Source organism: Cebus imitator, unplaced genomic scaffold (assembly GCF_001604975.1).
Source record: "Cebus imitator isolate Cc_AM_T3 unplaced genomic scaffold, Cebus_imitator-1.0 Scaffold230, whole genome shotgun sequence".
In the NCBI taxonomy this organism is placed as follows: Eukaryota; Metazoa; Chordata; class Mammalia; order Primates; family Cebidae; genus Cebus; species Cebus imitator.
In genome coordinates this window covers 65,268-79,603 of record NW_016107545.1, presented here as the reverse complement: position 1 = coordinate 79,603, position 14,336 = coordinate 65,268, and the positions used below count along the sequence as shown (strand labels likewise).

Sequence of the window (14,336 nt, the reverse complement as noted above, 5' to 3'; positions counted from 1 at the left end):
GATAGCAGGGGGAGAAATGCCAGATGTAGGTGATGGGGAGGAAGGCAGCAAATCACACTGCCACGTGTGTTCCTATGCAACAATTTTGCATGTTCTTCACATGTACCCCAAAACCTAAAACGCAATAAAATAAATGGGAAAAAAAAATGTGATACATATACACAGTGGAGTACCATTCATTTATTTTTAAAAAATGAGATGTAGTCATTTACAACAACACAGATAGAATTGGAGATCATTATGTTAAGCGAAATAAGCCAGGAACAGAAAGACAAACATCACATGTTCTCACTTATTTGTGGGATCTAAAAATTAAAACAATTGAGTCCATGGAGATACAGAGTAGAAGGAAGGTTACCAGAGGCTGGGAAGGGTAGTGAGTGGGTAAAGGGGAGTGGAAATTGCTAATGGGTAAAAAAATAGTTAGAATTAATGAATAGGGCCTAGTATTTAATAGCACAATAGGGTGACTATAGTCAATAATCATTCAATTATACATTTTTAAATAACTAAAAGAGTATAATTGGATGGTTTGTAACACAAAGGATGAATGCTAGAAGGGATGGGTAAACCATCTTTCCATGATGTGATTATTACACATTGCACTTCTATATCAAAAGATCTCGTGTACCTATCAAATATATACAACTTCTGTGTACCCAGAAACATTTAAAATAAGAAATTTTAAAACACACACAAAAAACTATAAAGCTGTAGTATCTAAAATAACATTATATTGGCCTTAACTCAGACACATGGGCCCATGAAAGAGAATAGAGAACACAGAAATGATTCCACACCTTTACAGCAAACTTATTATTGACAAGGCACCAAGAACATTCACTTATGAAAGAACAGTCCCTTCATTAAATAGCACCAGGAAAACAGGATATTTATATGCAGAAAATTTTTTAAAGGCTAAATAGCTCTCATTATTTGCAAAAATAAACTCAAATTAAATTATTAATACATAAAACTACTAGAAGAAAAACAGGAGAAATTATTCAGAGTATTGGTCTGGGCAATGGATAAAACTTCAAAAGCACAGAGAACCAAAGAAAAAATAGAAAAATAAGATTATATCAAACTGAAAAGCTTCTGCATGGCAAAGAAAGCATTTAATAAAGTGTAAAGACAACCTGAAGAATGAGGGAAAATATTTGCAATTTTTAAAATCTGACGAGGGTTAATATCCAAAATATACTAATAACTCAAACAACTCAACAGAAAAAAAATACTATAATTAAAATATGGGTAAATAAACTAAACAGATATCTTTAAAAGAGACATACAAGTGGCCAATAGGTATATGAAAAATACTCATGATTATGTCAGCGTGAAAATTCAAATCAAAGCCACAATGAGATATCAGCTTACTCCAGTTAAAATTGCTATCATCAAAAACACAAAAGACAGCAAATGCTAGTGACGATGCAGAGAAAGAGAACTCATAAACGGTTATTGGTAATGTAAATTAGTACTGACATGATGGGAAACAGTATGATCAATTCTCAAAGAACTAAAAATGGAACTACCATGTAATCCAGCAATCCCATTCTTGGGTGTATAACCAAATGAAAAGATATTGTTATATCAAAGAGATAGCTATACTTCCATATTTACTTAAAGCACTATTCATCATAGCCAAGATATGGAATCAACCTAAGTGTCCATCAACAGATGAATGGGTAAAGAAAACGCAGTGTAAAAACATACACAATGGAATACTAGTTACCAATTTAAAAAAAAAAAGCAGAAAATTCTGCCATTCACAGCCATATGGTTGAGATTAAAGGACATTATGTTAAGAGAAATAAGCCTGGCACAGAAAGATAAATAACACATGTTCTTATTCATATGTGGAAGCTAAAAAAGTTAATCTTGTAGAAATAGAGAGCAGAATAGTAGGTAGAGAAGTAGAGGGGTTAGCCAGAAGTTGGTTAACACATACAAAAGTTCAGCTATATAAAAGGAGTAAGCAGTTTAGGGTGACTATAATTAACAACATATTATTGTATATTTTCAAATAGCTAGAAGAGCAGATTTTTAATGTTTCCAGTGCAAGGAAATGAAAAATATTTGAGGTTATAGATATATTCATCATCCTGCTTGAGCATTACACAATGTATACATGTACTGAAATATTAAGTACACCCCATAAATATGTACAATTATTGTGTCCACTAAAATAATAAATTATAAATTTTTAATAATATATCAATAATAATATAAATTTATATATGATCTATAATATACATTTATGATAATGTATTTAAAATATATACTATATTTTACTATTATACATTTGTAATATTTATAAATTATAAATAAATTATAATTAAGTGAATCAAATAAAGGCTAATAAAACACAAGAAAATAACAAGTGTTGGTGAGAATATGGAGACAGTCCTACTGACGAGAATGTCATGTAAAATGGTGCAGCTGTTAAGAAAAACATTAAGGCAGTTCGAGAACTAAAAACAGAATTACCACATATCCCAGAAATGCCACTGCTGGGTATACACTCAAAAGAATTGAAAGCAGCACATCAAAAAGATGTTTGTTTACCCATATTCATAATAGCATTACTCACAAAGCCAAAAGATGAAAGTAATCCAAGGGCCCATCAACAGGTAAATGGGTAAGCAAATTTGGCTTATACGTACAACAGAATATTATTCACCGTAAGAAAGGAAGGAAAATCTGACACATGCAAAAACATGAATGAACCCGGAGAACATAACATTAGACTAAGTGAAATAAGCCAGTCACAAAAGAGCAAATATGTTATGATTCCACTTTTATGAGGTAACAAGCATATTCAATTTTATGGAGACACAAAGTAGAATGTTTGTTGTCATGGGATGGTGGGAGGGAGAAATGTGGAGTTATCATTTGAGGTGGGGTAGGTTCTACAACATTTTTTATTGCATCATCCACGTCTCTAGGCACTTCTTTTTGGGCAATCCATTCCATTTGATAAATTTCAGAGCAAGTGACAAGGGAATGGGAATTTTAACTGCAGCTGGTCTACACAGTCTCTGGCAGATAAGACCGACAAAGACATCAAAGAATGTGGTGGGCCACCCTTACAAGGTTCATCTCCTGTTCTTGTGTTACTATGGACATGCTTCATGAAATTATTAGTATGAATTAGTTTGCGTAGTTGAGAAAATCATACTATTTTGGTTTTGTTTGTTGATTGCTTTATTGGTAAGACAGAGTTTTGTCATGTTGCCCAGGTTAGTCACAAACTTCTGGGCTCATGCCATCTGTCCGCCTCAACCTCACAAAGTGCTGAGATTACAGACATGATCTACAATGCCTGGCCAAGAGTTATAATTAAATGGGTATCAAGTTTCCATTTTGCAAGATTAAAAGAATTATAGATGTATGACAGTGATGTTTACACAACAATATAAATGTAATTAATGCCAATATACTATAGGCTTAAAATGATTAATACAGAAACTTTTGTGTTATGTGTTTTTTGTCACAATTTATTTTACAAAATTTTAAAAAATTAAACACAAGTAATAAGTGAGATTTATCCCAGAAATGCAAGGGTGGTTCAACAAGAAAGTCAATCAGTGTATACTATATCATATTGGAATGAAAGGGAAAAATATGTTCATCTCATTAGATGCATAAAAAAGTTGACAGCTTTCAACACCCATTATAACAAAAACACTCAGAAAACTATAAATGAAATAAAACTCCCTTACCATAATGAAGCATATTTATGAAAACTTAAAAGCAAGTGCATAATAAATTGTGAAAGGTTAAAAGCTTACAACTTAAAATTGGAAAGGAAAGAACAAAAACAAGGATGTCCACTTTTCCTACTATTAAACATAGTATTGGAAATTCTAGCCAGAGCAATTAGGCAACAAAATAAAATAAAATCCATCCAAATAGGAAAGAAAAAATTCAAATCATGTATATTTGAAGATAACATAATTCCACTTGTAGAAAATCTCATACAATACACACAAAAAAACAAGTAGAGCTAATAAATTATTTCAGCCAAATCAGGGTACAAGATCAATGCAAAAATTAGGAGTGTCTCCATACATCAACAATAAAAAAAAAATTTTTACTCAAGAGATGTGGAGAAGGCCTTAGACAAAATTCAACAGCCCTTTATGCTAAAAACCCTCAATAAACTAGGTATTGGAACATATCACAAAATAATAAAAGCTATTTATGACAAACCCACAGCCAATATCACACTGAATGGGCAAAAATTGGAAGCATTCCCTTTAAAATCTGGCACTAGACAAAGATGCACTCTGTCACCACTCTTATTCAATACAGTATTAGAAGTTCTAGCCAGAGCAATCAGGTAAGAAAAAGAAATAAAGGATATTCGATTAGGAAAGGAAGAACACAAATTGTCTCTATTTGCAGACGACATGATTGTACATTTAGAAGACCCCCTTGTCTCAGCCCAAAATCTCCTGAAACTGATAAGCAACTTCAGCAGTCTTAGGATACACAATCAATCTGAAGAAATCACAATCATTCCTATACACCAATAACAGACAAACAGAGAGCCAAATCAAGAGCTAACTCCCATTGACAACTGCTACAAAGAGAATAAAATACCTAGGAATACAACTAACAAAAGATGTAAAGGACCTCTTCAAGGAGAACTACAAACTACTGCTCAAGGAAACAGGAGAGGACACAAACAGATGGAAAAACATTCCATGCTCATGGTTAGAAAGAATAAGTATTATGAAAATGGCCATACTGCCTAAAGTAATTTATAGAGTCAACACTATCCCCATCAAGCTACCTATGACCTTCATCACAGAACTGGAAAAAATCACCTTAAACTTCATATGGAACCAAAAGAGAGCCCACATAACCAAGCCAATCCTAAGCAAAAAGAACAAAGCTGGAGGCATCATGGTACCTGACTTCAAACTATACTACAAGGCTACAGTAATCAAAACAGCATGGTACTGGTACCAAAACAGAGATATAGACCAAGGGAACAGAACAGAGGCCTTGGAGGCAATGCCACACATCTACAACTATCTAATCTTTGACAAACCTGACAAAAACAAGCAAGGGGGAAGGATTCCCTGTTTAATAAATGGTGTTGGGAAAACTGGCTAGCCATCTGCAGAGAGCTGAAACTGGACCCCTCCTTACACTCTACACTAAAATTAACTCCAGATGGATTAAAGATTTAAACATAGGACAGAGGCAGCAAACCACATTGCCATGTATGTACCTATGCAGCAATCCTGCATGATCTGTACATGTAGGAACCTAAAGTATAATTTAAAAAAGAGAGAGAGAGATGTAGCAATGGTTCTAGGAGAAAACACACACACACACACAAACACATTGAGAAGTCATGAATCTTTATTTTACCATTTTTCTGAAATGACTGTGGGTGTTTACATCTAAATAATAGCTATCACCACTTTCTGATCAATTTTGAAAACTAATTCTTTTTTTTTTTTTCCCATTTATTTATTTTATTGTATTTTAGGTTTGGGGGTACATGTGAAGAACATGCAAAATTGTTGCATAGGAACACACATGGCAGTGTGATTTGCTGCCTTCCTCCCCATCACCTACATATGGCATTTCTCCCCCTGCTATCCCCCCCCAGCTCCCCACCCTCCACCGTCCCTCCCCTATTTCCCCCCAACCGACCCCAGTGTGTAGTGCTCCCCTCCCTTTGTCCATGTGCTCTCATCGTTCAACACCCGCCTATGAGTGAGAACATGCGGTGTTTGATCTTCTGCTCCTCTGTCAGTTTGCTGACTAATTCTTACAATAAGTGTTTTTCACAAAAAATCCTGGATTTAGTTCTAAAATCAGAATAATCAATGCAAACTTTGAATCCAAAAAAAAAAAAAAAGATTTAAACATAAAACTTAACGCCATAAAAATCCTAAAAGAAAACTAGGCAAAACCATTCAGGACATAGGCATCAGTAAGTACTTCATGACTAAAACACCAAAAGCAATGGCAACAAAAGCCAAAATAGAAAAATTGGATCCAATAAAACTTAACAGTTTCTTCACAAGGAAAGAAACAATCATCAGAGTGAACTGGCAACCAACAAAATGGGAAGAAATTTTTGCAATATACCCATCTGACAAAGGGCTGCTATCCAGAATTTACAAAGAACTAAAACAATTTACAAGAAAAAAAAAATTCAAAAGTTGGTGAAGGATATGAACAGACACTTTTCAAAAGAAGATATATATGAGGCCAACAAACATATGAAAAAACGCTCATCATCACTGGCCATCACAGAAATGCAAATCAAAAATGGTATCACGTTGAGATACCATCTCACGCCAGTTAGAAAGACGATCATTAAAAAATCTGAAGACAGGCGGGGCGCCGTGGCTTACGCCTGTAATCCCAGCACTTTGGGAGGCCTAGGCGAGTGGGTCACGAGGTCAGGAGACCGAGACCATCCTGGCCAAGACGGTGAAACCCCGTCTCTACTAAAAAGTACAAAAAATTAGCCGGGCATGGTGGCGCGTGCCTGTCGTCCCAGCTACTCGGGAGGCTGAGGCAGGTGAATTGCTTGAAACCGGAAAACAGAAATTGCAGTGAGCCGGGATCGTGCCACTGCACTCCAGCCTGGCAATAGAGCCAGACTCTGTTTAAAAAAAAAAAAACACCTGAAGACAACAGATGCTAGAGAGGATGTGGAGAAATAGGAACACTTTGACACTGTTGGTGGGAGTGTAAATTAGTTCAACCATTGTGAAAGACAGTGTGGCAATTCCTCAAGGATCTAGAAATAGAAATTTCATTTGACCCAGCAATCCCATTACTGGGTATATACCCAAAGGATTGTAAATCCTTCTGTTATAAAGACACATGCACATGTATGTTCATTGCACACTGCTTACAATAGCAAAGATCTGGAACCAACCCAAATGCCCATCAATGATAGACTGGACAAAGAAAATGTGGCACATATACACCATGGAATACTATGCAGCCATTAAAGAGGATGAGTTCATGTCCTTTGTAGGGCCATGCATGAAGCTGGAAACCATCATTCTCAGCAAACTGACACAAGAACAGAAAGCAAAACACCACATTTTCTCACTCATAGGCAGGTGTTAAACAGTGAGAACACATGGGCACAGGGAGGGGAACATCACACACTGAGGTGTGTTGGGGGGTGGGTGGCTAGGGGAGGGACAGCAGTGGGTGGGGAAGTAGGGGAGGAATAACATTAGGAGAAATACCTAATGTAGGTGATGGGGGGATGGAAGCAGCAAACCACTACGGCATGAGTATACATATGTAACAATCCTGCAAGATCTGCACATGTACGCAGGAACTTAAAGTTTCCAAAAAAAAAAAAATCTTAAAGGCAGCTAGAGAAAAAGATCAGGTCACATACAAAGAGAATCTTGTCAAGCTAACAGGGGATGATCAGCCTATTTTCAATATTCATTTAAAAAGGAAATTACAAGAAAGAATTTTCTATCCTGCCAAACTACGCTTCATAAGCAAAGAAGAAATAAAATCTTGTCCAAACAAGTAAATACCATGAAATTCTATTACCATTAGACCAGCCTTGTAAGAGATCATTAAAAGAGTTCTAAATATGGAAATGAAAGACCTGCTACCACAAAACACACTTAAGTATATAGCCCACAGATTCTATAAAGCAGTCACACAATAGAAATTACAAAGCAACCAGCTAACAGTTTCACAATAGAATCAAAACCTCAGGTAAAAGGCAAAGAGTAGTACATTGGATTAAAAATAAGACCCATCCTTCTACTGTCTTCAGAAATACAAAGCCCATCTTCTACTGGTAGAAGTAGAAGAGCCATCTCAGACCTAGGAGACCCATCTCAGACCTAGAAAACCCTAAAGAACCTTCCAAAAAGCTCCTGGAACTGTTATACAACTTCAATGAAATTTCAGTACACAAAATACAAAATGTGTAAAAATCGGTGGCATTTTTATACACTAAAAATTTTCATGCTGAAAGCTAAATCAAGAACCCAATCCCATTTACAATAGCCACAAAAAGAAAACCTAGGAATACAGCTAAAAAGAGGGGCAAAAGGTCTCTACAAAGGAGAACTACAAAACACTGCTGAACAAAATCATAGATGACACAAACAAATGAAAAAACAGCTCATGCATATGGATTGAAACAATCAATATCATTAAAATGACTAGACTGCCAAAGCAAACTACAGATTCAATGTTATTCCTATCAAACTACCAGTGTCATTTTTCACAGAATTAGAAAAAAAATATTCTAAAATTCATATGGAATCAAAGAAGAACCCAAATAGCCAAAACAATCCTAAGCAAAAAGAACAGTTGAAAGCTTCACATAAGGTGACTTCAAACTATACTGTAAGATTACAGTAACCAAGACAACATGTAACTGGTACAAAACAAATTGAACAGAAGTAGAGAAGCCAGAAATAAAGCCACACTCCTATAGCTATCTGATCTTCAACAAAGTTGACAAAAATAATCAATGAGGAGATGACTATCTATTCAGTAAATTGAACTAGGATAACTGACTAGCTATATGCAGAATGAAACTGGAACACTTCCTTGCACCATATACAAAAATTAACTTGAGATGGAATAATGATCTAAATTTAAGACCTCAAACTATAAGAATTCTATAGAAAAAAATCTATGAAATATCATTCTGGATACAGGCTTCATCAAAGAATTTATGAATAATTCCTCAGAAGCAATTGGAACCAAAAATGAATATTGACAAGTGGGACCTAATAAAAGAGCTTCTGCACAGCAAGAAAAACTATCAACAGAATAAACAGACAACCTACAGAACGGGACAAAATATTTGCAAACTGTGAATCCAACAATGGTCCAACATCAAGAATTTATAAGAAACTTAGACAATTCAACAAGTTAAAAAGCAAATAACCCCATTAAAAAGTGGGCAAAAGACATATATTCTTCAAAGAAGACATACACATGGCCAACAAGCATATGACAAAAATGTTCAACATCACTAATCATCAGATAAATGCAAATCAAAACCACAATAAGATATCTCATACCAGTCAGAATGGATATAATTAAAAAGCCAAAAAATAAGAGATGTTGGTGAGGCTGCAGAGAAAAGGGAACACTTATACACTACTGGTGGGAATGTCAGTTAGTTCAGCCATTATGGGAAGCAGTTTGGAGCTTTCACTAAGAACTAAAAACAGAACTACCATTTGATGCAACAATTCCACTACTGGGGATGCACCCAATGGAAAACAAATTGTTCTACCAAAAAGACACATGTGCTTGTATGTCCATCCCCACACTAGTCACAATAGGAAAGACATAGAAGCAACCAATGGTGTGTGGCATAAAGAAAATGTGGTATATATACACTATGAAATGCTATACAGCCACATATATGCAGCTGGAGGCCATTATCTCGAGAGAATTAATGTAGCAACAGAAAACCAAATACCACATGTTCTCATATAAAAGTGGGACACAAATATGGAAACAATATACACTGACAATTACTAAAGAGGATAGAGAGATATAAAAGCAAGAGCTGAAAAACTACCTATTGGATACTACCCTCACTACCTGGGTGATGGAATTATTTGTACCCTAAACTTTAGCATCACACAATATACCTATGTAACAAACTTGAACATGCACTTCCTGAATCTAAAATAAAAGTTGAAAATTTTTTTTAAAAAAGATATTTCATATGGTATCATTTCAAAATCAGCCAGTCGATGATAACTAAATACAAAATTTAAAGTAAACTTGATTTTAAAACTAAACTGGTCCTCCGTCTCCGAGGTAGGATGCAGATATTAGTGAAGACCCTGACTGGTAAGACCATCACCCTTGAGGTCGAGCCCAGTGACACCATTGAGAACGTCAAGGCAAAGATCCAGGACAAGGAAGGCATCCCTCCTGACCAGCGGAGGTTGATCTTTGCTGGAAAGCAGCTGGAAGATGGGCACACCCTGTCTGACTACAACATCCAAAAAGAGTCCACTCTATATCTGGTACTTTATTTTTTAAGTGTTCCAACATTATTTACAACCAGACAGCCCTGCTAGCACCCACCCTCCCCCCCCCGCCACCACCGCCTCCTCAGCATTGCTCTGGGGGAGGAGCTGGATGAACTATGACCCTTCTGCCAAGCCCAGGTGCTAGGAGGAACCCCTTGCTTGAGGTGTGCAGTGTGGACTTATCACTTCTTCTGGGCTTGTGCACTGGCCCGTTGAATCTTGTCAGCCATGGCCCCATCTGTGGCTCCCATGCAGTGGGACAATACAAGACTCAGCTCAGCCTCGTTCAGGTGTTAGATGGCCACGTCTGCAGCCTGAGCCACATCGCCAGTGAGAAGGAAAGCCTTGATCTTCTGCTCAGGACCCACACGGGAAGCATATTTCTTGACTTTGTATTTGTTGTGTTGTTTCATGCAGATCTCCACAAAAGGCAGGTAGCCAATGGGTGATTTCTTGCTCTTGGAAAACTTCTCTAGTTCTTCCCAGTCTTCCAAATCTGCCAGGGCAGTCAGCTTCAGCCACCAGAGCCTCTTGACAGGGATGCGGAAATCACGTGCCAGCTGGTCTGCACGCTTGTTGTGACCACCAAGAATGAGGGCGGTAATAGTGTCACGCAGAGACAGGTCTAGGAACTGGCCCCCCAGCTTGTCTTCTAGGCTCCACTGCAGCCATAGAAGCTGCATTTGATCCTCTGTAGCCTTGGCTGCAAACTCATTCTTGGCCTTGTAGAAGGCATCGGCGGCTGTCTGAAGAGCTGCTATTCGGCCCTCAATCCGCTTTTCTGCAGCATAGCTGGCTCAGATGTGGAAGCTGCCCAATTCCTGGTGATTGTCATCCTGATTGTAAAGGTCCTTCAGAGTCTCTAGCTCTTGATGCTTACAGAACTGTCAGTACAAACTCAAGGCCATGGGCTGATTCCGAAGAGTCATGAAAAAAATCTACTCGGTTCAGCTCATTCTTCAGGTGCAGCAACACTGTGAACTGACCAGGTCAGTGGCTCCACTCTCAATGGCCTTTCTTAGTGCCAGTTTGTTCCTCTTCATCTTTAGGAGAAGGAGTACCTGATCCCCTGAGCGTGGCTCATACGCCAGCAGGTTGATGTCCAGCTCCATGCGGCCACAGCCATAGGCTCATGCAGCGATGTCAGAGTAAGAGACACCAGGTGAGTCCCCCAGCTTCTTGTTAATGGCTCGAGCCACATCCTCATCTGAGACATCCTTCCATTGCACCTTATAGTAGGCCCAATGGGCCAGGATTCTGCTGATGCCCTGTACTTCAGGAAGGTGCAAGTACTTGCATATCTGGATGGCCAGGGGATAAAGTCTCTGCAACACAAGCCTGTCCAGCAGCACCCGGATGGTGAGCTGCTTGTGTTGGCTATAGGTGAGTGGGATCCCAATGTGATAGTCCCTAACAGCATTGAACACATGCAGGTCTTGACACATGCGCACGAAGCTGTCGGGTGGAAATCTGTCCAGGAAACACTTTCCGAAGGAGGCAGCCCTGAGCAGACTCTGCCGCATGTCTGGCTGGTACTCATGTCCCGCAGCCTCAATGCACTGCTGCACGGCCTGGGTCAGCCAGCCCAGCTCCTGGATCTCCCGCAGGTACTCGTCTGCCTCCTGACTCTCTTTCTCATATTCCTTCTGAGCCTCCAGGAGCAGCGCCCCAGGGGCTATTGAGGCAATTTTGAAGATCTCCTTGCTGGCCGCTGGAACCTCATGCAGAAACCCATGGGTGCTGCGGGAGAAGATGCGGACACCATGGAGCTCAGGTACAAGGTAGGAGTCCTCATCCAGCACACACTGGATGCTCTTGGGTGCATTGCCCACCACAATCAGCCGCCTCTCCCAGGCCACCAACACCGCCCTCTCCTTGCTAGGAGGACGGCTGCACCAGACATAGACAAGCAAGCTGGAAGCTTGTGTGGTTGAACGTGGGTAGGAAAGAACTACCTGTGACTAGGTATGTTCAAAATGGCGGCTTTATCATCCCTTCCCTTTGCCAGCCACGTGTACAGTAAGGAGCAGACAAAAAGGCACGAGTCAAGTGGAAAGTCCTATTTGCATAATAAGATTAGAGTGGGGTGGCCAGCCTTCCCTACCTGCTATGTAAATGTCACACTTGATTGAGCCAATCATCTGCTTTGGAGGTGCCCGGACGTTGCAGTTGAACTCACACAGCTTCTCCTTGAGTGATGCCGTCCCCATTCAGATGTAGCCTCTGCCTGTGAAGAGTGCCAGATGTCGGTAGGTGAAGGAGACAGCCATCTGTGGGAAGCTGCTTACTCCTGGGGCCAGGCCAGGGGGGTAACTGCGGAGCAGGCTGCATGGTCCAGGAGGTATAGATCAGGCACCACAGACAGAAGAATGTGTGCCACTCGGTCCTGGCACAGCACAGTCCAGCAGAAGGGTGAACTTTGCAGACCAGGCACCTCTGGCATCCGGCGGAGTTTGAGGTCACCCACATTGGCACTGAGGGTGAAGCGGTGCGGCTCGATTGTACAGGCTACTATTTGTTAGAAAATGATTTGGGGCTGCTTTGCATTAAAAAGAGAAACCTTACCAAGGACTCCCAAATGCTTACTATCTCCCTAAGTAATTTCTTCTTAATTTCTGTATCAGCGAGTACTCAATTTCCAACTGCAAAACTTACTACAAAGTATAATAATCAAAACAGTGTGGTACTAGCATATAGACACCAAGACCAATGGAATAAAACTGAAATCAAGAAATAAACCTAAACATCTATGGCCAATTTACTTTGCTATCAAGGGTGCCTAAACCATTCAATCTGAGGAAAAAATATCTTCAATAAATGATGATAAGACCATTGGATGATGAAATGTAAAAGAATGAAGCTGGAACCTTCCCCAGCTCACTCCAAATGAAAAATATAACTAACAATGACTGGAAAAACTTAAATATAAGAGCCAAAACTATAAAACTCTCAGAATAAAACATAGGAGTAAATCTTTATGACTTAATATTTGGTAATAGATTTATAAATTTGATACCAGAGTGGCAAAAGAAAAAATAGATAAACCAAACTTCATCAAAATTGAACTTTGTCCAACAAGAATATAATTAAGAATGTGAAATAACCACTGACAGAATGGGAGGAAATATTTTTATATTATGTATATGTGATAGTTTAATGATTTGAATACATAAACAATTCTAATAGCTTAAAAAGAAAAATAAAGGCAACTTAATTTAAATAAAAAATGGACTTAAATGGCATTTCTCCAAAGAAGATATACAAATAAATAATCATATATTAAAAGAAGTTCAAAATCACTGGTCATTAAATACAAGTTAAAACCACAAGGAGAGCTGGGTGTGGTGGCTCACACCTGTAATCCCAGCAGTTAGGGAGGCTAAGGTGGGCAGATCACCTGAGGTCAAGCATTCTAGACCAGCCTGGCTAACATGGTGAAACCCCATCTCTACCAAAAACATAAAAATTAGCCAGGTGTTGTGGTGCATGCCTGTAATCCCAGCTACTCTGGAGGCTGAGGCAGGGGTATTGCTTGAACCCAGGAGGCAAGGTTCCAGGGATCTGAGATCATGCCACTGCACTCCAGCCTGGGCAACAGAGTGAGACCCTGTCTCTAAATAAATCAATAAATTCACATTGAGATACCACTTTGCATTCACTAGATTGGCTTTAATAAATACAGAAAATTACAAGTATTAGCAATTATGTGGAAAAATAGAAATCCTTTTGCATTGCTGGAAGGAATATAAAGTGCCACATTCACTGTAGAAAAGTTTGACTCTTATACAAGAAGATAAACATAAAATTACCATTTGACCCAGCAACTCAACTCCTGAGAATATACCCAAGAATAATTAAAACATGCCCATAAAGAAACATACACAATGGTCAACACAGAATTATCTATAAGAGCCCAAAGTTGGAAACAATGCAAATGTCCATAAACAGATGAATAACAAATTGTGATATATGTGCATGGAAAATGAAATATTTTTCAGCCACAAAAAAGAATGAAGTGCTGATATATGCTGCAACTTAGATGAGTCTTCAAAACATTATAAATGAAACAACCCAGAAATAACAGGTTACATATGCTATGAGTCCTTTACATAGCCATAACAGGCAATCTCATAGAGACAGAAAGATTAGAGGTTATTACATGATGTGGTAAGGGAATGGAGTGATTATTTAATCAATATGATATGTTTTTGTGGAGTGATAAAAACATTTTGAAATCAGAGAAAGCTGGTGGTTGCACAACATTGTGAATACATTAAATACCACTGAAGTGTACTCTTTAAA

General features: G+C 38.5%; 1 protein-coding gene and 1 pseudogene across 2 annotated transcripts in view; both read right to left on the bottom strand.

The window, feature by feature from the left end:
• The window catches only part of CYP2C19 (cytochrome P450 family 2 subfamily C member 19), an 82,573-nt gene that overhangs the window by 29,733 nt on the left and 38,504 nt on the right, over positions 1 to 14,336 (bottom strand). The window lies entirely within an intron of this gene.
• Positions 10,037 to 12,365, bottom strand: LOC108281700 (annotated as a pseudogene). The gene is made up of 2 exons (XR_005195284.1): positions 12,214 to 12,365; positions 10,037 to 11,948 (listed from the first exon to the last, which is right to left on the bottom strand). The product of XR_005195284.1 is annotated as a vacuolar protein sorting-associated protein 16 homolog (transcript).